A 24,835-nucleotide genomic window follows, 5' to 3' on the forward strand; every position below is an offset into this window, starting at 1 on the left:
AAAGAGGTGGCGATGGAATTAGAATTCAATGCTAGAAAAGCAACATGATTCCTCTGTGGTTTCAAGAATGTTTATTTTGTAGGATATTTAATAACTTTTACTAACTCTGATATAAGTTCCTTTTGTATTTTCAACAGGTCTAGCTCATAAAGAGGGCTTTAGCACATTCCTTTATTAGGTAGGATCCATTTTAATGTTTTTAAAAAATACTTCCCATGAATGAGTCACACTTTTCATATCTAATCCACTGGCAAACAGACAAGTCTTTTCAAAACAAGTGACTTCCATACTGAGACTGAAGGATGGATAGGAGAACCAGATCTGGGTTTTAGAATAATCCTCTGGGCTGAATGCTGGACAGGAATGAGGAAGCCTAGAGTTGTAGTTTGATGACCTAGTAAACATAATCAGGGCGAAGAGTGATGATGAAGTGTGGTAGCAGGAGTGAGAATGGAGAGAGGAGACTGAATTGAATTGAGAGATGTTCAGGGGAGAGAATGAAATGAAAAAAACTTGATAATTGACTGGAAATGAGGGACAAGTGAGGAACAGGGGAATGTCAAGAATGAGTCCCCAGATGCTGGATTTACTACTGAGGTCAGTTTTGTTGGAGGGGAAGTTTGAAGATTCAAATAATGAGTTTGATAAATGTTGAATCTGAGCTGCCTGTGAGACACGCAGCGGGAACTGTCTTAGTTGGATATATGGTGGGCAGGTGGGAATCCCAGACAGAGGCCCCGAGCCTTGAGCACAAGAGACTGTGATGACATCAAAGGTGTTGCTGTAACCACACAGGGAGACCACGAGGAGAAAGAAGAGATGAGACCCCAGGCAGAATGCCCAGGCAATAATACTGGAGCGGCTTGCCATTTTCTTCTCCAGGTGATCTTCCTGGCCCAGGGATTGAACCTGTGTCTCCAGCATTGGCAGATGGATTCTATACTGCTGAGTCACCAAGGAAGCCCCAAATCTCTCCTTGATTAATGCCAATTTTATTACTCACATATTTAATATGGCGAGCATATGGCTATTTTTTCTCTCATAGTAACATTTCAGATGTGTAAGTATCTTTGCAAAACATGTACACATATGAAAACTCATAATCATCATAGTAACATCAATACTACCTTTGTTGTACAGATGAAAAAATTGAGACTCTAGAAAGAGATTGCCAAGGCCATTGAGCTAGCATATGGCAAAGTGAGAGGCTGATGCTGGATATTTAGATCTGAAATCAATTATTTTTCTGACTAAACAAATATTTTAGGCACCCAACATATGGCACCCTACAATTTCATTCTCCACAGTAACTGTATTGTTCTAATTTGGGTTATAGATTTTCCCCCCTTCTTTTATGTGTTTCTAATCCTTCTTTCTGGACTTTTAATTAATCTTTTATGTGGTTTAATTATGTTTGCTTTAAATCACTTTTTTAAAAAGGTGGAGTATCATAAATAAATTAATAAATAGACAGACACTTAAATAGATTATACATCTGAGGCTTGCTGATTCCCTTGGCAATAACAAAATTTAAATCACTTTTAAGTGACAAGGAGAAAAAAAAGCAAAAACTATCAATATGAACTAGATTTTTCACACATCTTCAATAAAACACTTGTTCATTTCTGCTAATGAGGACAATTCTCCAATTAAAATTAATCCTAATCAAGAAAATAATTCCTACTGCTCCTGCTTATAACCCCAAGTGCAGAGGCTCCATCTATCTCCTCTCTCTATTTAGAAACACTTAATGAAACTGTTTAGAGGGTCTAGTGAATCTGTAATTTCAAAACTGAAGAAGGGAGGAAGCTATAGGTAGGGCATTTACCCAGTGCCCATCCTCCAGCTATGAATGAAACAGATCATTTACTTACTTGTCCGAAAATCACTCCTTACCAATGCTATATGTCCTGCAATACCTCCTTTCTCACTTCACTCATTTTCACTATCTAAATTTCTACCACTTGGCAATTATCAGTATTCGTTGATACCTCTTCTTTGCACATGTAAATATTTCTAGGACTCATTCATTCAATGAACATTGATTGAAACCTACCAAATGCCAGGTGCTGCGCTGGCAACATAGCAGTAAAAAAAGAAAAAAAGAAAGAGGAAAAAAACTGACACATTGGGGGATGATGATATATAATCAGCCATTTACAATTAGTAAAAATTATTTAAATTTATTTGCTTTTTCTTAATTGGCTTAAGTGTGAAATTACTTTCACTGAGGAAAAAGTTTACTGTATACATGGATAAGGAGGAAACTGAGATGCTATGGAAAAAACTCAAAAGAACTTTTTGGCCAACCCAATTGATGGTTTGAGAACAAGAATGTCCTCCCCTGATTAGAAATGGGCCACCTGTCAATTTATTGCCTCCGAGGTCCGGATTCAATCCTCACTACCTGCACTGTGCTACCGGGCTAGACTGCCAGCATTTCTCCTTTTGCAGTGAGCATGTTGTGAGGCTTTGTCAGTAAAAGGGATATTGAAAGAAGTGGCTCCCTGTCCTGGTTCTGTGTGCTGTTTATTATCGTTACTATTGTTGTTGCTTCAACAGTGTTGTGGGTCTGTGTGAGACATCCAGGGCTATTCTATCTCACTACTCACAGTCAATCCTTTGATGACACCAAGTCCCTGGCCTGAGTCCAGTGACCACCTTCCTCTAGTCATCCCGGGGCAGTCACCACACGCTCTTGGCTGGTGCCCACGATAGTACTCTGACCCTTCTGAATACCCACCACCCATCTGCAGCACACTCACACCCCAGACTCACAGCGCCCTGTGCATTCATGCTAAGTCACTTCAGTTGTATCCGACTCTTTGCAACCTGTCAACTGTAGCCCACCGGGATTCTTTACACTCTCACAAGATTGCTTCCTGGTTTCCCAGGGACTGGATCAGCTCTGGCTGGGGCAATCCAGTGAATTTCCACACCACCCATTGGCTACAATCATACCTTCCCCAACAAGGCTGGAAACCCAACCTGGGGCACGGGACACTCTCTTCCATCTTTGTCCTTTCTTAAATACTCTTCTTCTGTCAGAACCAGAGCACTTTTTTTTTTTTTTTTTGAGTTCTCTTTAAAATGAAATTGAAGTCATTCAGTCGTGTCTGATTCTTTGTGACCCCGTGGATTGTAGCCCACGGAATTTTCCAGGCAAGAGTACTGAAGTGGGTTTAATTACTATCCCAACTGGCCCCTTGATTGGATCCCAGGCTAGAGATTAGCAGGGGGTTAGCCTTGGAATCTAACCCCATTTCTGTCTCCCATTTACTTTGCAAAACCTGCTTCAAGTCTCATAGAATCAACTTATTAATAGACTTTTTAAGGAGAGGAGTCATTAAAATGTAAATATTCCCCATAATCACATACTGAAAATGTATGTGTGGTTAATATTGACATATTAAATATTTAATATTTACAAACTAAATTCTAAAAAATCAAAGCAAAATTCAATTAAAAACACAGGATGGGCCAGTAGGAGGAACAAGGGCTTCTGCATCATGTCAAAGGACTGAACCCAGATTCTACTGCTTACCAGCTGATGATCTCGAGTGCAGGAACCCCCTGGAAACCTCAGTTTCCTCAACTGTAAAGTGGGGAGAATAGCATCCACCTTGTAGATTTGCCATGGGAATTACACATCACACACAGTAGGGAAGTACATCACACACAATAAGTGCTGGTCAATAAACATTATCACGGCTTCCCTGGTGGCCCGATGGTAAAGAATGTGCCTGCAGCGCTGGAGATCTGAGTTTGATTCCTGGGTCAGGAAGCTCCCCTGGAGGAAGGCATGGCAACCCACTCCAGTATTCCTGCCTAGAGAATCCCATGGACCGAGGAGCCTGGTGGGCTACAGTCCATGGGATCACAGAGTCAGACATGAGTGAGCGATTAAGCACATGCACAGAATAAACATTATTAGCCTTTCTTCTGTATCTTTTTTTTTATCTGCGAGGATAATTTTCCTGGGATCTACAAACGCAGGGGCTGCTTGAAGCAATGTTTCTATCTTTGCAAGTTTTCCCTGTGGGATTCATTCTTGAAGAGCGGCAGTTTAAAAAGTTTGGGCTCTTCTCTTACAGCCTGAGCCAGGTGGCACCACCATGTGGGTCCTCTGAGCACTGAAAAAGCTCTACAAAGAAGTCCTCTATACATACTGGGTTTTAGGCCTGCCATTATTTCATTGCTCTAATCATGACATTATACATGTTTTCTATTAGTGTTTTGAGTTTAATAAAATCTCTGTTGCATGCAGGATTCTGTAGTTTATGTAATAAAGAAGTTCCAGTCTTTCCTGCGTGAAATCTATTGAAGGCAGAATTCCTTCTTCTTTTAGGATAAGAAAGGAAGGCTGGGAGAAATTACAATGAAGTGGCAATAAAAAAAAAATGTCAGAAATGTTAGTCAAGAAATGCTAAGAGACTGGCTCAGAGCCCAATTAGGACTGAACAAAGATATATATATAACCTAGTTAAGCTAAAGAATCCTTAATTAAGCTACTGTAAAGCCAAGGGTTTTAAAGTTCAAAGGATATGTAGACTTCTGTCAAATTCCTTTCAGAGAAGGTGACAAGAGAACTCACTAGCAGTCATAGAGTAAATAAAATTCTGAAGGAAACTTTAACATAACTGAAGCAAAAAAAAAAAAAGAACAAAGTTTTGTATTACAATCTTTTGTGTTTGTACATTGACATCTTTTGTGCTGAAGGAGGTTGCAATGATTATTTATTCTTTGAAAGCACACGCATATCATTTATTAATAATTATCTTTATAATTAATTACATTTCACAATGACAATAGTCCATCATTGATTTGAATTCTTTCAGGAAATATGCATCCCTCAGAACACCCAAGTGCCCTGGCTGCTCTGACATGGTGGTAGCTGCTCCTGATTCCAATACATATACTCAAATTTGATTTGGCAGGACTCTGTAACATGCTTAGGAATCTTCTATTTTTTACAATAAATATGCAAATAGTAATAACAATAATAAAATAAGTGCCTTCTGCATCTCTTTGGTCACCAAGTTCTATAGCTGCTGTCCTCTCTTTATTTTTCAGTCTAATCCCTTTCCATCCACAATGACTCACTTATTTCAGATGTTCATCCTCTAGCTCCTGGATGGTTTCAAATGCCTCCTGTAGTATTTCCTTGTCTCCCCTTGTCACCAGAGCCATCTTACTAAAATTTTAATCTGTTTATATCATCCCCAGCTTATATGCCATCAATGGCTACTCATTGCCTCAAGAATTAAGTCCAGACTCTTAGCATATGTCTGAGGCCCTTCACACTGTGGTCCCATCTGTTCTCCCATCATCACTGCCTGCTACTCTTGGGAGGTTTCTTGCCCCACCCTTATGCATCCCTGCCATAGGAGAACCATATAACGTCATTTCAAGGCAAGTTAGCAAGAGGCACTGTGTCAAATTAATAGTAATCTAGAGAAAAGACTGAAAGCATTGTGGGGTAAGAACTCATCCTAATAACCATCAAGCAATTAAGCAGACCCATCTCCCAGGAAGCCACTTAGTGACCATCTGCTGTAATATAAGCATAGCCCTTGGGAGTCCCCCTCCTCTACTCCAACCGTCTTTTCATCTCATTCCTTACGACTACAATCAGTGCTCTCCCTGGCAGGAGCTTCAATAAATACAATTGCATCATCTTTTAATTGTCAAGTGATGTTTTAGCACCCCATGTAGAATGGCACCCTCAAAAGCTGCCCATCTGATCAGCCCCCTTATCTACAATGACAAATCCCCACCCATTCCTCAAGGTTCAATTAATACATCACCTCTGTGAAGATTTCTGCACCTAACTTCCAACTCTCTAGCAGAATTAATTAAACGGACACTTTCAAAGCACATATTATTACCAGTGATTTATGATTTCTTATCCTGTTTTTCAAATATCATCTCACTTTTTCCTTACAATAGCTCTATATGTTATGTGCTATTATTTGTGCCTCATTTATAAGCAGATCTGTCACACAGCTAGCAAAGGGCAGAGTTAAGATTCAGATCCCAGGAGACTAGTTCCAGAGCATTGCCCCTAGTCAGTCTTCTTGGCAGTGTGCTTACTTTTCCACTCCACTGCCAGTACCTCTTATGATGAACTCGATTACAGCTGGCATATAATCATATATGAAGTGTTTGTTAACATGTTGACTCTTCCTCTAGATTTTGAGGTTCCTAAAAGTAGGGCTCTTAACCATATGTATATCTCCAAGAACTTGCTTAGACTTAGTACATAACAGACATTCTCTAATAGTTGTTGGATCATTCATAGTTTTCACAAAAGTAAAGCCTGTGTTTGGATCTCTATGTTAACAATCCAAGCACTAAGCCTTCCCTGGAGGTCCAGTGACGAAGAATTTGCCTGCCGATGCAGGGAACGTGGATTCAATCCCTGAGCCAAGAAGATGCCACATGCCATGGGGCAACTGAGCCTGTGCACCACAACCCCTTGCAGCCCGCATGCCCTGTGCTCCACAACAAGAGAGAAGCCACCACAAACAACAGTGGAAAAACCCGTGCACCACAACGAGAGATAGCCCCCGCTCGCCACAGATAGCAAAAGCCCCTTTGCAGCAACAAAGACCCAGTACAGCCAAAACTAAATAAATAAACAAGAATAAAAATAATCCAAGAGCAAAACCTAGGTGATCATTTTTAAATAGAAATATCAAATCACTATTGTATACCAGAAATGAACACAGCATTGTAGGTCAATTATACTTCAAAAGCAAACAAACACACACAGAAAAAGAGATCAGATGTGTGGTTCCCAGAGGCAGGGAGTGGGTGGAGGGGAATTGGAGGAAACTAGTGAAAGGGTACAACCTTCCAGTTAAAAGGTAAGTAAGTACTGGGAATGTAATGTACAAGGTAATGAATATAATTAAAACTGCTGTACGAAGTATATGAAAGCTTTTAAGAGAGCAGATTCTAAGAGTTCTTATCATAGGGGAAAAAAGTATCTTTTTTCTATTTCTTTAACTTTCGTATTTACATGAGATGGTGAATGTTCACTAAACCTTTTGCAGTAATCATTTCATGATGCTGCTGCTAAGTTGCTTCTGTCGTGTCTGACTCTGTGCGACCCCATAGACTGCAGCCCACTAAACTCCTCTGTCCCTGGGATTTTCCAGGCAAGAATACTGGAGTGGGTTGCCATTTCCTTCTCCAATCCATGAAAGTGAAAAGTGACAGTGAAGTCGCTCAATCATGTTCAACTCCTAGCGACCCCATGGACCGCAGCCTACCAGGCTCCTCCATCCATGGGGTTTTCCAGGCAAGAGTACTGGAGTGGGTTGCCATTGTATCATTTCATGGTACAAGTCAAATCATTATGCTGCACACCTTAAACTTAGAGTCCTCTATGCCAATTATTTCTCAATAAAACTGGATGAGAAGTGGGGAGGGGAATGATGTGTATAACATAGGAAGGGGAGGTGCACTCATTGTCTGAAATGCATATGTCCAGGTCATGCCGTGGACCAGTCATCAGCTGCTTGTTCTCCATGGTCCTGAAGTTGACATGTGTGATAAAGTGCTAATCTTGCCATTAAAAAATAATAATAGTAATCCAACAAGAAATGCCTTACATACTCCAAAGGAGTTTCATTTCACATGGGAAATGCAGAGGAACAGAGTATTTGATCCGTTATGTCTCCAAAATTGAAGCAAATGGCTGAATTATCCTTACTAAAGTTAAATTCAATTGCCAAGTTGCATGCACAATAATAAGATATTTTCAAGACCAACTGTAATAATGTAGCCTATAAAAGCGTAATAGTAAAAACTATTTTCAGTGTCATCAATATGATGAAAAGCAAGAAGATGATTTTCTGATAATCACTTCTAAAAGAATTACTACAACACCAGGATAATTAAGGCCAACCAGGGAGATAAAAACCTTCAGATTCAAGATGTGAAGAAATGTCAGAGGGTGTGAAACAATTGTTTTAATTTTTTTCTCATTTGTAAATTCATTTTATGCCTCCAAGTGCAATATAAATTATTTACCAAAATTAGCTGTAATCACTTACAGGGACAAGTACAAGCGGTTCACACATAAACCTGTATCGTTACTTTATTTGCATGTAAACTGTGCAAATGACTAATTAGAGAGGCAACTACAGAAATAAACAATGTTTAATGTTGTAAAAAAAAAAATATCCCCGCACCCTCTCTCCTTCTGATTTAAGGAAGAGGTAAGGAGAAAAGGGTCAGTGGCCCCCGGGATAGGGGAGGGGAATTCTTCTTTGAAAATATCTTCAGTAACCATATTTCAAGTGAGGATGCTGTATGACTTTTATCCGGTTTCTAATTCTCTTCCCCGGTTGTCATTCAGGCTTATGAAATGTGCTAGAATATTAGTTTAGACTTGAAATATACACTCCATGAGAAGTCCGACCACCAGTGCACACACTTTATCTTATGAGGTTGAGATCTTCCCTTTTCCTCCGCCTAAGCCATGGTCTCATGTCTCTCCTCGGACATGAGTCATGTCCTCAGTCCTTATGTGATTCTCTTAGGCAAGGACAAGGGCAACTTGCTCGCTATCCAATAGGATACCATGAAAAGTGTCTTAAATTAACCAGCTGAGTACTATGATTCATTACATACTAATTTATCTTTCCTGTTCTGTTTTCAACAGACCTTCCCTCTCTTTTCAACTTAGGACCAATAGAAACAGGACTCTGCCTAGGCCTGTGTATTCATATTCATTCCTTATTTCATTGCTTGTGCATCTTTTACATGAATATAAATGCAAGGGACTTGGAATGACAGAGAGTTGTCCTTACGGGGTTGGGAGGCAGATCTATGAGGATTTCTGAAATCAAACTGGCATCTAATCACATTGCTTCATGGTCACATCTATAAATGACACTGAACTTAAAGCCCCATGCACTGCGATCAAGCCTTGGAAATCAATAATAGCAGCTACCTTGCTTGTTTCTCAGGGTGATGCCCTGTCATGAGAGAGTCAGTACAGATGGCTTTGGAGAGATTGCTAGCATATCCTGTGCACTTTTACAGATGAGAAACTGATGCTGTTCAATGTGTTTCTGGCAGAGCCTAATTTCCATTCTCAGATGCAAATACAGACATTTAACCCTTATTCTGGATTACAAATGCCTCCCACACATTGGAACTTGAAGATTCTATTAAATGAGTCAATACAAAGAACTATCATTATTCATTTTTTGCCCTTAGATGTTCATTTTCCATAGTCATTATGTCACTGTGTATATGCACGTGCACACACACACACAAAAACACATACTCAGAACGTGTATAAATGCACAGTTTATGCTGCTGATTTGGGGAAGATCTTTTGGACTGTTAAGCTCTTCCTGGTGAAGATCTTTCTCGGTATAACCTCAAGTTCAGGAAGTCACATACAAGGATGGTGGACACTCCATGGAGCCAGTGGTAATAGCTCAGTCAATTTATAAGCATTGCCATGCTCGTGTCCTTAACTTCGCCTGTAGCTGTAGGCTAGACAGCATTTCAGTCAGTTCGAGTTCAGCTGTCTGTTTTATTACACCCAGGCCAGGAACACTTTGGGGATTTTTTAGTCCCTTCAATGACAAATGTATATTCAACCACTGCTGTGAGTTGCAGCCCACAATGCAGGTCACCAAAGGACAACAAACTGAGTAGGTACGTCAGAAAAATGTTCAGAAAAATATCTCTACAGGTGTCTGAAATTGCATCTATCTTCAGTCTTTTCAATCTTTGAGAAGCATGTAAAGTTGTTTTCCTTGAATCATATATATATATATAATTGCATCTCCTAAAAAGAAATAGCTGGATTGCCTAAGATACTTTCTAACAAAATTTTATACAAATTTAACTCATTCAAATGACAGGCAACGAGGAGATTTTTACACTGCCTCACGTGGTGGTTGGTTGGGTGTAATGTTTTTTAACAGAGATCGTGAAGTCTATTCACAGATCCCACTTTGAGATTCTTACCTCACAAAGCTGAAACAACTGTCTGTAAATGGTACGATGCACCAGCTATGCTTAGTGAGACGCTGAGAGAAGGCCACATCCACAGTGCTGGCACTCAGCCAACACAACTGAGAGAAAAAGAAAAAAACAAAAACCTTCCTATTGGAAAAGTGTTAGCTGGGCTGATTCAAAACAGACACTGAATTGGTCCTAATATATTTTCACCATGATGCCTGTGCTCATGGATGGACTTGAATTATCTCTGTAAAATTCTTGTATTCTTTAAAGGAGGTAAGAAGTTTTCATCAAGTCTCATCAATCAACTGAAAACTTTCTTTCCGCTGACCCTAGATCTGGCTCCATCTGTTATAAAAGTCCAATTAATTTGTGCAAGATGCAAATTTTACTTAACTGAAAGAAAGTCTGTTAAATTTTAATTGTTGGCTTTCACTTGTGGCCCTCCCACCACCTAATTCCACAACCAAAAATCTTATGAGAGAGTTGAGAGCAACAATAACTTTGCTTTTCTCAGTTCTTATGCCTACAACACCAGGAGCCAATCACTTGACAATTAATGTCAGAACATCAAGAGAAGAAATGTTTTTAATGACTGAAGTCTTTTTTTTCTATTAATAGTTTGGAACATGCATCCTTCTTCCTATCCTATACTATCTCCTGAACCTAACAATTAAAACAGGGAATTTTTCACATTGAGGTTTAACTATCTGACCACTTGACAAAAACATGTATCCAGATTTGTCTTAATCAAACCTAGATAAGGACCAGTCTCCTCAGAGAACAATCAAATAATGTTTGATTCTCTTACATAAAATTTGCAATGAACAGTAAGATCATATTCAAATCAATACTCATTTAATACCACATTTGTTCCCAGAAATAAACAATAAAGGAGGCATTGAGTATTAATATGTCAGAGTCCAAAATGAGTATATATTTTTGGAAGTGTTATAAATATGTATACTGTGTGTGTTATTCAGTGTTTCCCTTTCATGTTCTTTTTGCTGGAACTTGACAACACTTCAAATAATTAGGGAAAGAAAAAAAAATGTCTTTAGGGAATATCCTTCAATAATAATTTATTTGAAGCCCCATGTATTCATTGGTAGGGTTTCCCCCTCATGAAACCTTTGCTGGATACAGTGTACTGAGCACCTAGTCCTGTGGAGGATTTTTATCTCTGTGTTCATGTAGAGCTATGTCATTTAAAATGTCTCTCTTTGTTGTGAATTTAATTTTTAAAAGTTAAACTGTGAGCCTACTACCTTAAAAGTGTGATCAAACCTCTGAAAACTCCTTAACATTCAACTTTAGGGTGAAATCCCCCCAAAGCCTGTGAGTGCTCATTAACTTACAGGCATGCAGAAGTTGACTTCTATTTGGCCTTATGACTTCATTGCCCTATTTCTCCCTCAGTCCTATCCTAAGTTTCCCCTAAATCGCCACACATTCCTTAGAAAACTTCTCTCCCCCTCAGCTGTCCCTTGTCATGAAAACAAAAAACTAATAAATTGCTTTGTCCATTAATTAGTGATTAAGACGTCACAACTGTCGAGGACATTTGCCTGGTCCATATATTTAACAATTGCTCAGCAAATATTGTTGAGTGCCCATTCAGCACTGCATAAGCACTCTGTGCTCATGGAAAACACAGCTTGGAAACAAGATACACGGGGATTATCTTCTACGGGAGCTCTGGTCACATGCCCTTCGTCATTCCTAATATTTTTTGTTTTGTTATTTTTCTTCTTTTTTTTTTTCTCTTGATCAGCCTTACCAGAAAGGTTTTCTTTCTTTTTTTTCCAATTCAGATACAGCTGATTTATAATACTGTATTAGTTTCGGGTGTTCAGCAAAGTGGTTCCTGTAATATATTCACATAAACATGTATATATATTTTTCATATTCTTTTTCATTAGAGGATATTATAAAATATTTAATATAGTCCTTTGTACTATATAGTCGATCCTTATTTGTCTATTTTATATACAGTAATGTGTATCTGGGGGCTTCTCTGGTGGCTCAGTGGCAAAGGAGCTGCAGGATTGATCCCTGGGTCAGGAAGATCTCCTAGAGAAGGAAATGGCAACCCACTCCAATATTCTTGCCTGAGAAATCCTATGGACAGAGGAGCCTGGTGGGCTACAGTTCATGGGGTTGCGAAAGAGTTGGACACAACTTAGTGACTAAACAGCAACAGCAATGTGTATCTATCAATCCCAAACTCCTAATTTATCCCCCCTGCCTTTTCCCCTTTGATAGCTGTAAATTAGCTTTCTTTGTCTGTGATTCTGTTTTGTAAATAACTTCATCTGTATAATTTTTTTAAGAATACACATGTAAGAGATATATTGTATTTGTCTCTGTCTTATTTCACTTAGCATGATAATCTCTACATCCATCTGTGTTGCTGCAAATGCCATTATTTCATTCTTTTTAATGGCTGAGTAATACTCATTGTGTACATACACCACATCTTTATCCATTCCTCAGTCTTTCAGCATTTTGGCTTCTCCCATGCCTTGCCTATTGTAAATAGTGCTGTCAAGAACATTGGCATGTATGTATCTTTTGAAATCAGAGTTTTCATTTTTTTGTGGACATATGCCCAGGAACTGGACATGGAACAACAGACTGGTTCCAAATAGGAAAAGGAGTTCGTCAAGGTTGTATATTGTCACCCTGTTTATTTAACTTATATGCAGAGTACATCATGAAAAACGCTGCACTGGAAGAAAAATAAGCTGGAAACAAGATAGCAGGGAGAAATATCAATAACCTCAGATATGCAGATGACACCACCCTTATGGCAGAAAGTGAAGAGGAACTAAAAAGCTTCTTGATGAAAGTGAAAGTGGAGAGTGAAAAAGTTGGCTTAAAGCTCAACATTCAGAAAACGAAGATCATGGCATCTGGTCCCATCACTTCATGGGAAATAGATGGGGAAACAGTGGAAACAGTAGCTGATTTTATTTTGGGAGGGGCTCTAAAATCACTGCAGATGGTCACTGCAGCCATGAAATTAAAAGATGCTTACTCCTTGGAACAAAAGTTATGACCAACCTAGATAGCATATTCAAAAGCAGAGACATTACTTTGCCAACAAAGATTCGTCTAGTCAAGGCTATGGTTTTTCCTGTGGTCATGTATGGATGCGAGAGTTGGACTGTGAAGAAGGCTGAGCGCCAAAGAATTGATGCTTTTGAACTGTGGTGTTGGAGAAGACTCTTGAGAGTCCCTTGGACTGCAAGGAGATCCAACCAGTCCATTCTGAAGGAGATCAGCCCTGGGATTTCTTTGGAAGGAATGATGCTAAAGCTGAAACTCCAGTACTTTGGCCACCTCATGCGAAGAGTTGACTCATTGGAGAAGACTCTGATCCTGGGAGGGATTGGGGGCAGGAGGAGAAGGGGACGACAGAGGATGAGATGGCTGGATGGCATCACTGACTCGATGGACATGAGTCTCAGTGAACTCTGGGAGTTGGTGATGGACAGGGAGGCCTGGCGTGCTGCGATTCATGGGGTCTCAAAGAAGCGGACACGACTGAGCGACTGGTCTGATCTGATGCCCAGGAAAGAGATTGCTGGATCATATGGCAACTCTATTTTTAGTTTTTGGAGGAACCTTCATAGTGTTCTCCATAGTGGCTATACCAGTTTATGTTCCTACCCATGTAGGAGGATTCCCTTTTCTCTACACTCTCTCCAGCATTTATTAAAGACTTTCTGATGATAGCCGTTCTGACTGGTGGGGAAAGGCATGACAACCCACTCCAGTATTCTTGCCTAGAGAATACCATGGACAGAGGAGCCTGGTGAGCTATAGTCCATGGGGTTGGTCCAACTTGAAAAGAGTTAGACACAACTGCAGCAACTTAGTACTTAGCATTCTGACTGGTGTGAAGTGATACCTCATGGTAGTTTTGATTTGCATTTCTCTAATAATTAGTAATGCTGAGCATTTTTTCATATGCCTGTTGACCATCGATATGTCTTCTTTGGAGAACTATCTGTTTAAGTCTTCTGCTCACTTTTTTAATTGGGCTGTTTGTTTCTTTGTTTGATATTGAGTTGCATGAGTTGTTTATATATATGAATTCCTTGTCAGTTGCATCATTGGCAAATATTGTCTACCATCTTCTAGGTTGTCTTTCTGTTTTGTTTATAATTTCCTTTGCTCTGCAAAAACTTTTAAGTTTAATTAGATCTCATTTGTTAATTTTTGCTTTTGTTTCCATTACTCAAAGAGATGGATCTGGAAAAATATTGCTGTGATTTATGTCAGAGACTGTTGTGCCTGTTTTCCACTAAGAGTTTTATAGCATCCAATCTTACATTTAGGTATTTAATCCCACAGGGTTTTCTATGATGTTCTTCTTTTTAAAGGAAGGGTTTTTACCTCTATCAATGTTGTTCATTAAACTTTGTTTTCTATTTAATTAATTAATTTGGGGAATTTATTATTTTTTCCTTCTGCCTTCTTTGCACATACCCTGCTGTTTCTTTGTCTAACTTCTTGAGTTGCCTACTTGGTTCTTTAATTTTCAGTCTTTCTAAAGACATATTTAGAGGTTGTACCTGTCCTTCTGAGAGCTAATTGAAATGCATCCCACAAGTTTTGATATGTAATATTTTCATTAATTTTTTGTTTTTGAGTTATTTAGAAAGACACATTTTATTATCTTGTCATTTTGATTCTGAGTCCCAACTTTATTGGTCAGAGAATGTGGACCCTATATTGGCTCTTTGGTTTTGACGATACTATTTTGCATCCCAGTGAGTGACAGTTTTGCACATGTTCCATGTATTCTTGGAAATATATCCTGCAACTTTGGACTACAATGTTCCATATATATCCACTAGACAAAAAGCTTGCCCACTGTTTTGTTTCAACTTCTATGGCTATATTAAGCTTTTGCTTTACATGTAAGAGCATTCCAGCTAACAGTTTTACATTATGAAATTTGAGGCTATGTAACTATATATGTACAATTCCAGAATTGTTATAGTTTGTACAAGATTTATTCATCTTGTATTATGTAACAGTCCTCATTATTCCTAATAAAATTTTTGCCTTAAATCGATTGTTATGATATTAATACAGCCACTGTGCTTTTTTCATGGTTTGTGTTTTCCCTGCATGTATCTTTTAATCTCCTCTACTCTCATTCTTCATAACTATGTTTTAGATATATTGCTTGTAATTAGTGGGTCTGTGACTTTTTGAGAGATTCTCCTCATTCTAACTGGCAATTTTTGTCTGTTTACATTTACTATGATCACTGATATAGTAGAGAATATTGGTGGATAAAGAACATAACTTTTATTTAACAGTGTAGAAGTAGCACAACAAAGGAGGGGAAAAAAGAGAAAAGGGGACTAGAAGGTGAAAAGGTAAAATAAGGCTGCTGACACATCATATTGTTCACTCCAATGGCCTAGAAGGATGTTGTCACACCAATAATGAATCATCGCTCAGATTCTCATCCTTAATATAATTCATGACTAAAAGAAACAAGGGCCCTTGAGGAAATGACTGAGTACAGGTCTGAGTGAAGAAGGTATTACACAAGCCTGGAATATCTTGTCCTGCCAAAAAGGCAAGAACATTTTCAAGATTAATGGGGTATGTCAAAGGATACAGGAGCCAACCTAATGGAGCTCTTCTATGGCCAGAATTATGTCAATTAGAGAATGAAAATATAATGATTGTAATTGATTGAACCACTTGGCATTTATGGAAATCCATCTGTTTATAATGATACTAAAAAAAGAGAAAGCCAAAAAAATCATTTGTGGTCAATTGAGGCCAGTCTTAAAGTAATTCCTTACTTTGAAAAATGTTAACTAAAGGGCAGAAACTATTTACTCTGTCTTTCAAATAAGAATCTTATTTTAGGGTAACCAAATAGTCTCAATTGATGAAACAAATAAAATATTAAAAAGGTCCACTTTATAGAAAATGGCAGGTAATATATTTAGAAGAAAGATAGAATTAGAATCATCACTTTACAGCCTTAATTGATTCAGGAAAAGATTATCAACTGTTGTTAACATTAAGTAAATGTTAGTGAGGAGCTGAACATCTCTTTAATACCAAAGGAACATTATGCCTTCATAAGAGAGGCAACAGTGGATTCTATTTAGGAAGAAATATGAACTCAAGGATTTTTTGTATGATTATCAAGAGATATTGAGAAATTTGTAATATATGATAATGTTATTTTGGATATATAAGGAAACATTCCCAGTTTTAAGAAGCAATCCTAAGTACAAAAAAATAAAGTAATAAAATAACGACTGTATAAACAAATGCAGCATATTCCTCATGTCTTTATTTTTCTGTGATATCAGTCTTCTTTATTATAGAAGTAGATTTTTTTTTTAGGTAAAAATGGTTATTTTATGCAAGTATAAGAGAACATAAAAGAAATATAATGTATATGTATATTTAATATACTACGTATTATATTTTCTTGCATCATATTTTTCTTTATTGTTAGCCCTTTAAATTTTAATATAGGCAATTAGTTCAGTTCAGTTGCTCAGTCATGTCCAACTCTTTGCGACCCCATGAATCACAGCACGCCAGACCTCTCTGTCCATCACCAACTCCTGGAGTTCACTCAAACTCATGTCCATTGAGTCAGTGATGCCATCCAGCCATCTCATCCTCTGTCGTCCCCTTCTCCTCTTGCCCCCAGTCCCTCCCAGCATCAGAGTCTTTTCCAATGAGTCAACTCTTCACAGGAGGTGGCCAAAGTATTGGAGTTTCAGCTTCAACATCAGTCCTTTCGATGAACACCCAGGACTGATCTCCTTTAGGATGGACTGGTTGGATCTCCTTGCATTCCAAGGGACTCTCAAGAGTCTTCTCCAACACCACAGTTCAAAAGCATCAATTTTTCTGCTCTCAGCTTTCTTTATAGTCCAACTCTCACATCCATACATGACCACAGGAAAAACCATAGCCTTGACTAGACAGACCTTTGTTGGCAAAGTAATCTCTCTGCTTTTCAATATGCTACCTAGGTTGGTCATAACTTTCCTTCCAAGGAGTAAGCATCTTTTAATTTCATGGCTGCAATCACCATCTGCAGTAATTTTGGAGCCCCCAGAAATAAAGTCTGACACTATTTCCACTGTTTCACCATCTATTTCCCATGAAGTGATGGGACCAGATGCTATGATCTTAGTTCTCTGAATGTTGAGCTTTAAGCCAACTTTTTCACTCTCCACTTTCACTTTTATCAAGAGGCTTTTTAGTTCAATATTAAGTGTTAAATAAACATAATAAAGTCTAAAGTTAATCAGCTTGCCCTACACCCTTCACAAACAATATAAGATCCTAGAGAAAGCGTTAATGCTAATCCTATGCCTTTTATCTTAAGTGTTTTCACTCTGAAGTTTAAAGTTTGTGTTTATATCCTCTAAATCACTTGTCACCATCATCATTATCAATGAAATCATCACCATCATATTTAGATTTCCTACATTTGCATTTTGCTGGATAATCATTTCTTCTTGTATCCTGTAAGTTCACAATTCTTTTTCCTGTACTTCATTCTTTGATAGTTCTTTCTGTATCATTTCATAATTGGTAAACTCTCTCAATATATTTTGTCTGAAAATGTCCTTATTTTTCTCCCATCCTTAAATCACAGTTGATCTGGGTATAGAAATCTAGTTGAAGATTATTTCTCAAAACTCCTTCAGATCTTATTTGCTTGTTTCTTGCTTACTTTTGTTGCAGCTGGGAAGTGTGCCGACAACCTAATTATTATTAATTGGTAGCAATTATGTTTTGGTGCTCTGTTTCTCCATTAAATACTTTTAGATATGAAATTTTCTTTACACTACCATGAATTGTGCTCACTGAATCTAAGAATTCATGTCTTTCTACATATGGTCAATTGTTTAGTCACTAGGTCATGTCTGACTCTTTTGTGATCCCATGGACTGTAGACTGCCAGACTCTTCTGCCCACGGGATTTCCCAGGCACGAATACTGGAGTGGGTTGTCATTTCTTTCTCCAGTGGATCTTTCTGACCCAGGGATCAAACCTGCACTGTCTCCTGCATTGGCAGGCAGATTCTTTACCACTGAGCCACCAGGGAAGCCCACAAATGGTCAATAGGCTCATGAAAAGGTGCTCATCATAGCTAATTATTAGAGAAATGCAAATCAAAACAACAATGAAGTACCACCTCATGCCAGTCAGAATGGCCATTATTAAGAAGTCCATAAATAATAAACACTGGAGATAGTGAGAAAAAGGAACCCTCATACATTGTTGGTAGATTTGTAAATTAGTGAAAGTACTGTGGAAAACAGTATGAAGTTTCCTCAAAAAACTAAAAATAAAGTTACCTCATGATCCAGCAATCTCACTCCTGGACATATAGCCAGAGAGAGCTATAATTCAAAAAATACATGCACCCATATGTTCATTGCAGCACTATTTACAATAGCCAAGACAAGGAAAAAATCTAAATGTCCATCAACAGATGAATGGATATAGAAGATGTGGCATGTATAGACAATGGAATATTACTCTGCCATAAAAAAGAATAAAATAATGCCATTTACAACATGGATGGATTTAGAGATTATCATTATAAGCTAAGTAAGTCAGAAAGAGAAAGACAAATACATACGATATTACCTATATGTGAAATCTAAAACATGACACAAATGAACGTATCTATGAAAGAAAAACAGACTCACAGACATAGAGAACAGACTTGTGGTTGAAAAAGAGGAGGGGAATATTCAGTCCTGAATATTCATTGGAAGGACTGATGCTGAAGCTCCAATACTTTGGCCACCTGATGCAAAGAACTGACTCATTGGAAAAGACCCTGATGCTGGGAAAGATTGAAAGCAGGAGGAGAAGGGGACGACAGAGGATGAGATGCTTGGATGGCATCACCGACTCGATGGACGCGAGCTTGAGAAAGCGCCAGAGATTTGATGGACACGGAAGCCTGGCGTGCTGCTGCGGTCCATGGGTCACAAAGAGTCGGACGTGACTGAGCAACGGAACTGAACTGAGAAATTAGAAACAACGCTGCAAGGCAATCATACTTCAATGAAACTTAAAAAGAATAAAACTTCATGTCTTTTAAAAGTTCTGGAAAATCTTTTACGTGGCACCTTTAAATATCACCTTTTCTACATCTTCATAGTTCCTCTTAATGCATCTGCTATTTACTATGTTGAACCTTGTCATTCTGTTCTCCATGTCTCTTAACTTCTTTTCATATTTTCCTCTCCATGTTTCTTCATGATGAAAATTGCACAATTCCTTCAAATATATCTTACGGTTCACTAATTCTATGTTCAGTTGTTTAACCTGTTTACTAGATTTTTCATTTTGAAGACTATATTTTTAATTTTATGAAAATCTATTAGTTTCCTTGGTGGCTCAGTGGTAAAGAATCTGCTGCCAATGCAGGAGACAGGAGATGCAGGTTCGATCCCTGCATCTGGAAGATCTTCTGGATGAGGAAATGGCAACCCATTCCAGTATTCTTGCCTGGAAAATACCATGGGCAGAGAAGCCTGGAGGGGTTGCAAAGAGTCAGACACAATTAAACATGCATGACATAACATTGGTTCAGTTTTCTAGCAGAATCAGTATTTATGCACATCAAACATATTTATATTATATGTCATGCTGAAATCATGTTATCTGAATTTTTTATGTTTAATTTCTTTATTTTATAACATATATGCTAAATTTTGATCTTGAGATTTGAAATATTGTATTATAAGCCTGTTATTTGGAAGATAGGGTTTTTATTAATGAAACCTTTTATGATCTGGGTTATAAAAGTATTCCTAGTGACATTTTTTTCTCTACTAGGAGCCCCAGAGCTATCAATAGCCTAGGATAATTTTATGTTACTCTCAGTTAAAAATTTCCAGACAATTCTGACCACATAAATTTAGCCCTCAAATTATGCTGAGGGTGTATCTGTGCTTGTCAATTCCCTGAATCAAGGCTGAGACACCCAATTATTTTTGTCATTTTCCCCAGCTGATATGCAGAAATTTTCTAAGATTCCTTTTCACTGAGTATGTAGCCCTTTGAGAATCTTGGCTTTATGAAGCTGTAAGCTGTATCAATTCCTCCTCTCTTCTTGCTAAGCCCCAATTTCTCTTTATATGAGTATTTCTATCAAAATCAAATACTCCAGAGTTGTACTGTTTCAGCTCACACAGTCACAACAGTGGCTCTCATTTCCCTCTTCCTTTTTGGTTCCGATATCTTGCTCCCTTTGTAGCCTATCTTTAAATTTCAAGAATTTTTGTTATATTTCATCCTGCATGTCTAGATTTAGCTGCAGGTGAGTTTTTAGATTATCTCGTCTGGTATAATGCCAGAAAGAGACATATTAATTTTGGTTTATTTTTCCCTTTAAACTTACGTGACATAACTTTTCTTTATTGCCCTTAAAATTTTTTACTTAAATTCCAGCAGAAGGAAAATTGAATGTGTGCATCCTAACATTTGAATCCTCTTTCGTGAACATCTCCCAGGATGTTATGTTCCTCTGAAGTTCCTGATGTATAAATCTTCAAAATCTGCTACTGTTACTTGACTTAAATTTGATCAATAAATTTATTGTTGAAAATGGAAATTAGGCAAGGGAAGCCCTGTCTTCTTTCATTTGAAGTGCTCCTGGTTTTCATATGTTCATTTTTATTATTTTTCAGTGTTAATAGCTTTGATAGTGCTGTCTTTTCTATTCCTTGGGAATTATACTTGATTTGTCTCTGATTTCTCAGTTTCTTCGGTACCTATATGTTCTCCTATTTTTACCTATTCCACTGAAAGGTAAGCCTTCCTTTCTCTTTTTAAGTCAGTGATTCAGGAAACTCTTCCGCTTCTGACTCCACTGGTTGACTGAAAGGCCCGGGTCTATTATCAGAGCTGGAGCTCCTAGTGGAATCATTACAGATTCCTCCAGTTCGTTGAAATGACCTAATGTAGCTCTACTGGGCCTGCTGCCACAGTCTCAGTATTTGCATCTTTTACAGCACATTGTAGGCTTCCCTGATGGCTCAGATGGCAAAGAATCTGCCTCCAGTACAGGAGACCTGGGCTCAATCCGGGTCACACACAGAGCGACTGAGCGAGTCAGACACACCTGAGTGACTGACACCGACACACAGCACACGCTGTACTTTTTGTTCATCATGATAGATTCAAAATCCTGTTACTTCTTTCTACAGAACAGAATAGAAAGTATTAGTCACTCAGTCGTGCCCAACTCTGTGCGATCCCATGGACTGCAGCCCACCAGGCTCCTCTCTCCAATGGGATTTTTCAGGCAAGGATACTGGAGTGGTTTGCCATTTCCTTCTCCAAGGAATCTTCCTGGCCCAGGGATCAAACCCAGGTCTCCTGAACTGCAGGCAGATTCTTTACCAACTGAGCTACCAGGGAAGCCAGAACAGAATATAGTCTCCCTGTTCCACTTTATGACATCAAAAAGTTCTTTCGGAAACAAATGATCTTCTGATGCCTGAGGTCCTTAAGTGCCCATCTTCCCTACCCTCTTCTCTTCAGTCTCTGCCTCGTGTATATATTAATGTACATGATTATTATGTCCTCGATCAAATTTCCAGAATTCTGAATTCAAGGTCTTCCATCTATTTTAATTTCTTCCTTTCCCTCTTTTCCCCTTCCCTTTGAATTCAAGTTTATAGAACACCCTAATGTGTCAATTTGATATTGTCAAATTAAAAAAAAATTAAGCTAATTTTTGGTACTTTATTTATTTTTAATAGAAAGGTGGATTTAATTCCTTTTTTTATTTTATTTTTAAACTTTACATAATTGTATTAGTCCAATGCCAAACATTAGCCCCATTCCAGAGCCAAATGAAAATCAATAAAATATGCAAATTCACCTGTGTTCTTTCCCATACCTGTCATAATTATACATTCAGGATTATTTCTCCTCATCCCCATCAGTGACTGATAGTTGCTTAGTCATGCCTGACTCTTTGCAACCCCATGTAGCCTGCCAGGCTCCTCTGTCCATGGAATTCTCCAGGCAAGAATACTGGAGTGGGTTGCCATCTCCTTCTCCAGGGGATCTTCCAGATCCAGGGATCCTGCATTGCAGGAGAGTCTTTACCATCTGAGCCACCAGGGAAGCCTACTATTAAGAGACATTTCCAAGTATAAAGACAGGTCAACTTAAAAATTATCAGCAGATACATGCTTGACTTTATCTTATAAACTATAGACAATACATTAGAATATGTAATGAATCCATACACCTTTTCCAAAGGAATACCCAAGACAGAAGTAGCAATAGAATTATAAATGCCATGTCATCAATCAGATGAAATAATTTAGATGAAGCACAAGACCATTTTTATTTTATTAATCTTTACTCTGTGAGATAAGCACTGTCTAGAATAAAAGCAATACCCATATTCTCATTTGTACCAAGGGAAGATCTGTGAGAGCCTTAGTAAAAGGAGATCCAGGAAATAAATTAGTTAATAAATGCAAATTATAAGCAATATTTGACCAGCACCATGTTACCAAGGACAGAATTCCTGCCTTAAAGGTTCCTAAAATTCTTTTAATGCAAAGAATATGGAATAAGAGAAAGGAAAATGAATCACTGCAAGGTTTTGTGTGCACGTGTGTGTGTTCGGGTAAGCAAATAGAGCATGGATGACATTCAGACACATTTTTAGAAATTTAAAACAGAAACATACACAGAGATATATTTTTATTGTGATTCAAGAATCCTGAAAACTAACTACGTGATTGTATCTCCTTTTCCTGGATATTGGAAGAAGTAAAGGAGGACACTGGGTAATTTTTTTAATGGCTTGTTGTAGAAATGAAGCAAAATAAGAGCCAACAATTTTTTTTTTTAAAGACTCAGTTACTGAATTTAGATAGTTACCCAAACTCTATCAGTCTTTCAAGGCTAAAAGATAGTTGTTCTAACATTGATTTGTGTCATGCGGGTATTCTTTGATGCCCTGTGACTAGAATTCACCTCAAACGCATTCAAAAGGTGCAACTTCAAGGTTCTCGCGAACACTGCCTCAATCGCCTAACTCAGCTCCTCAGTGAGCACATGTTCTCAGAACCCGAACTGTCCCAGCAGCCAGAGTCCACAAGATGGCAGTAGTGTTCACTTGGTGTTTTTTTTTTTGTTTTTTTTTTTCCCTCTCTTTAGGGAAGTTGATTTTATAACAGTCATTTAATTGTCTTTTCTTTAAGAAAAAGATAAAAAGTTTTCCTCTTTTGAGAGAGAGTTTTCATATGGTTAACAGTGATTATATTCCTGAAAGCCCTGCAATAAAAGAGCCTCACTTACCTACAACTTCTTTGCATCTCTGGTTTGAAAGTTGATCCCCTCATTCCTTGGGCTTCTGTGTTTTTCTTCGGTGATAAGATTCTGAGATTGGGAAGTTCAGTCATCAGTAGCCATGTGTGTAACTTAAATTTTGATTAATTAAAGTTAAATAAAACTCAAAATTCAGTTCTCCAGTAGCCACTCGAGGCTAATGGCTTACAACATTGCACAGAGCCGTACTGAGCATTTGCATCAACACATGAAGTTCTATCTGATAGCACTGCCTGAAGGATAGTAGAGACCTGGATATATTTCCAGGACCTGGTATATAGAAATCATATACCCTATCAGTGTCTTTTGCTATGACACATACATTCTGAAGTGGAAATAGAAATGACAGAATGTTGAAATGACGTGAATTTTCACATAGCTTTGTGTACAGTGTGTACACAGGAACATTAATATCTTGTGAAATATACATACCTGGACCCGTGTTCACAGTATAAAATTTTGGACATCTTCAGAGCATCCATTGTCATCCAGTATTTTTTAAACTTTACTTAAATTATTGAAGCCCAACACAGTCCTGGTTTCAGAAACACAGAAACAAAATAACAGAACTGAAAAGGAACCTGGGGATCATCCGCTCCAATCTCCTGGTGTGATTCATTAGGAGACAGGACCAAAGAATGAGCTGAGTAACAAAACAGACTGGACTCCAAAAACAAATTCTGTCCTGGGTCATCTTGGTTAAACTTTCCTGTACCTAACTTTTGTTCCATGGAAAAGGAAAGATTGAGAAAGGTTATATGAAAGTTTACTTTCAGCTCTAAATTTATCTCTTGTATCATACGCGGTTTTAGGAATTCAAGGGGTTTCAAAGTTACAGGATAAAAGACAGTACATTCACCTTGAGTATTAATTTTATTCAAAGATGTGAGAAAGAAAAGTTAAGGACTTTGACTAGTAAGTAATTTTAAAATTATCCTTTTATCTTTAAAAATGCAGACCTGTTATGAACAAGATAAAACATGAAGCTGCAAAGGAATATTGTGCCTGTTGTGACCTATTGGAGATACACTCCCAAATCCCTTCACGAGTTCTCATTCATTCCTTCTGCATTTAACGACAGTTTTTATGCATTTGAGAAATGCTTCAATGGGCAACCGTACATGAGTGAAAGCCTCCCGGTAACAGTTTTAGAGGCTTGCTCGACCTTGTGAATAAGGTCTACAAGTCCAGAAATTTCATTTGGTTAAACACATAACAAGGTTCAAGTTCATTCACAATAAAATACAAAGTAAAAATATAATGATTAATAGTGATAAAGGCAATGGCACCCCACTCCAGCACTCTTGCCTGGAAAATCCCATGGATGGAGGAGCCTGGAAGGCTGCAGTCCATGGGGTCGCTAAGAGTCGGACGCGACTGAGCGACTTCACTTTCACTTTTCACTTTCATGCACTGGAGAAGGAAATGGCAACCCACTCCAGTGTT

Source organism: Bubalus bubalis, chromosome 10 (genome assembly GCF_019923935.1).
Source record: "Bubalus bubalis isolate 160015118507 breed Murrah chromosome 10, NDDB_SH_1, whole genome shotgun sequence".
Classification (NCBI taxonomy): domain Eukaryota; kingdom Metazoa; phylum Chordata; class Mammalia; order Artiodactyla; family Bovidae; genus Bubalus; species Bubalus bubalis.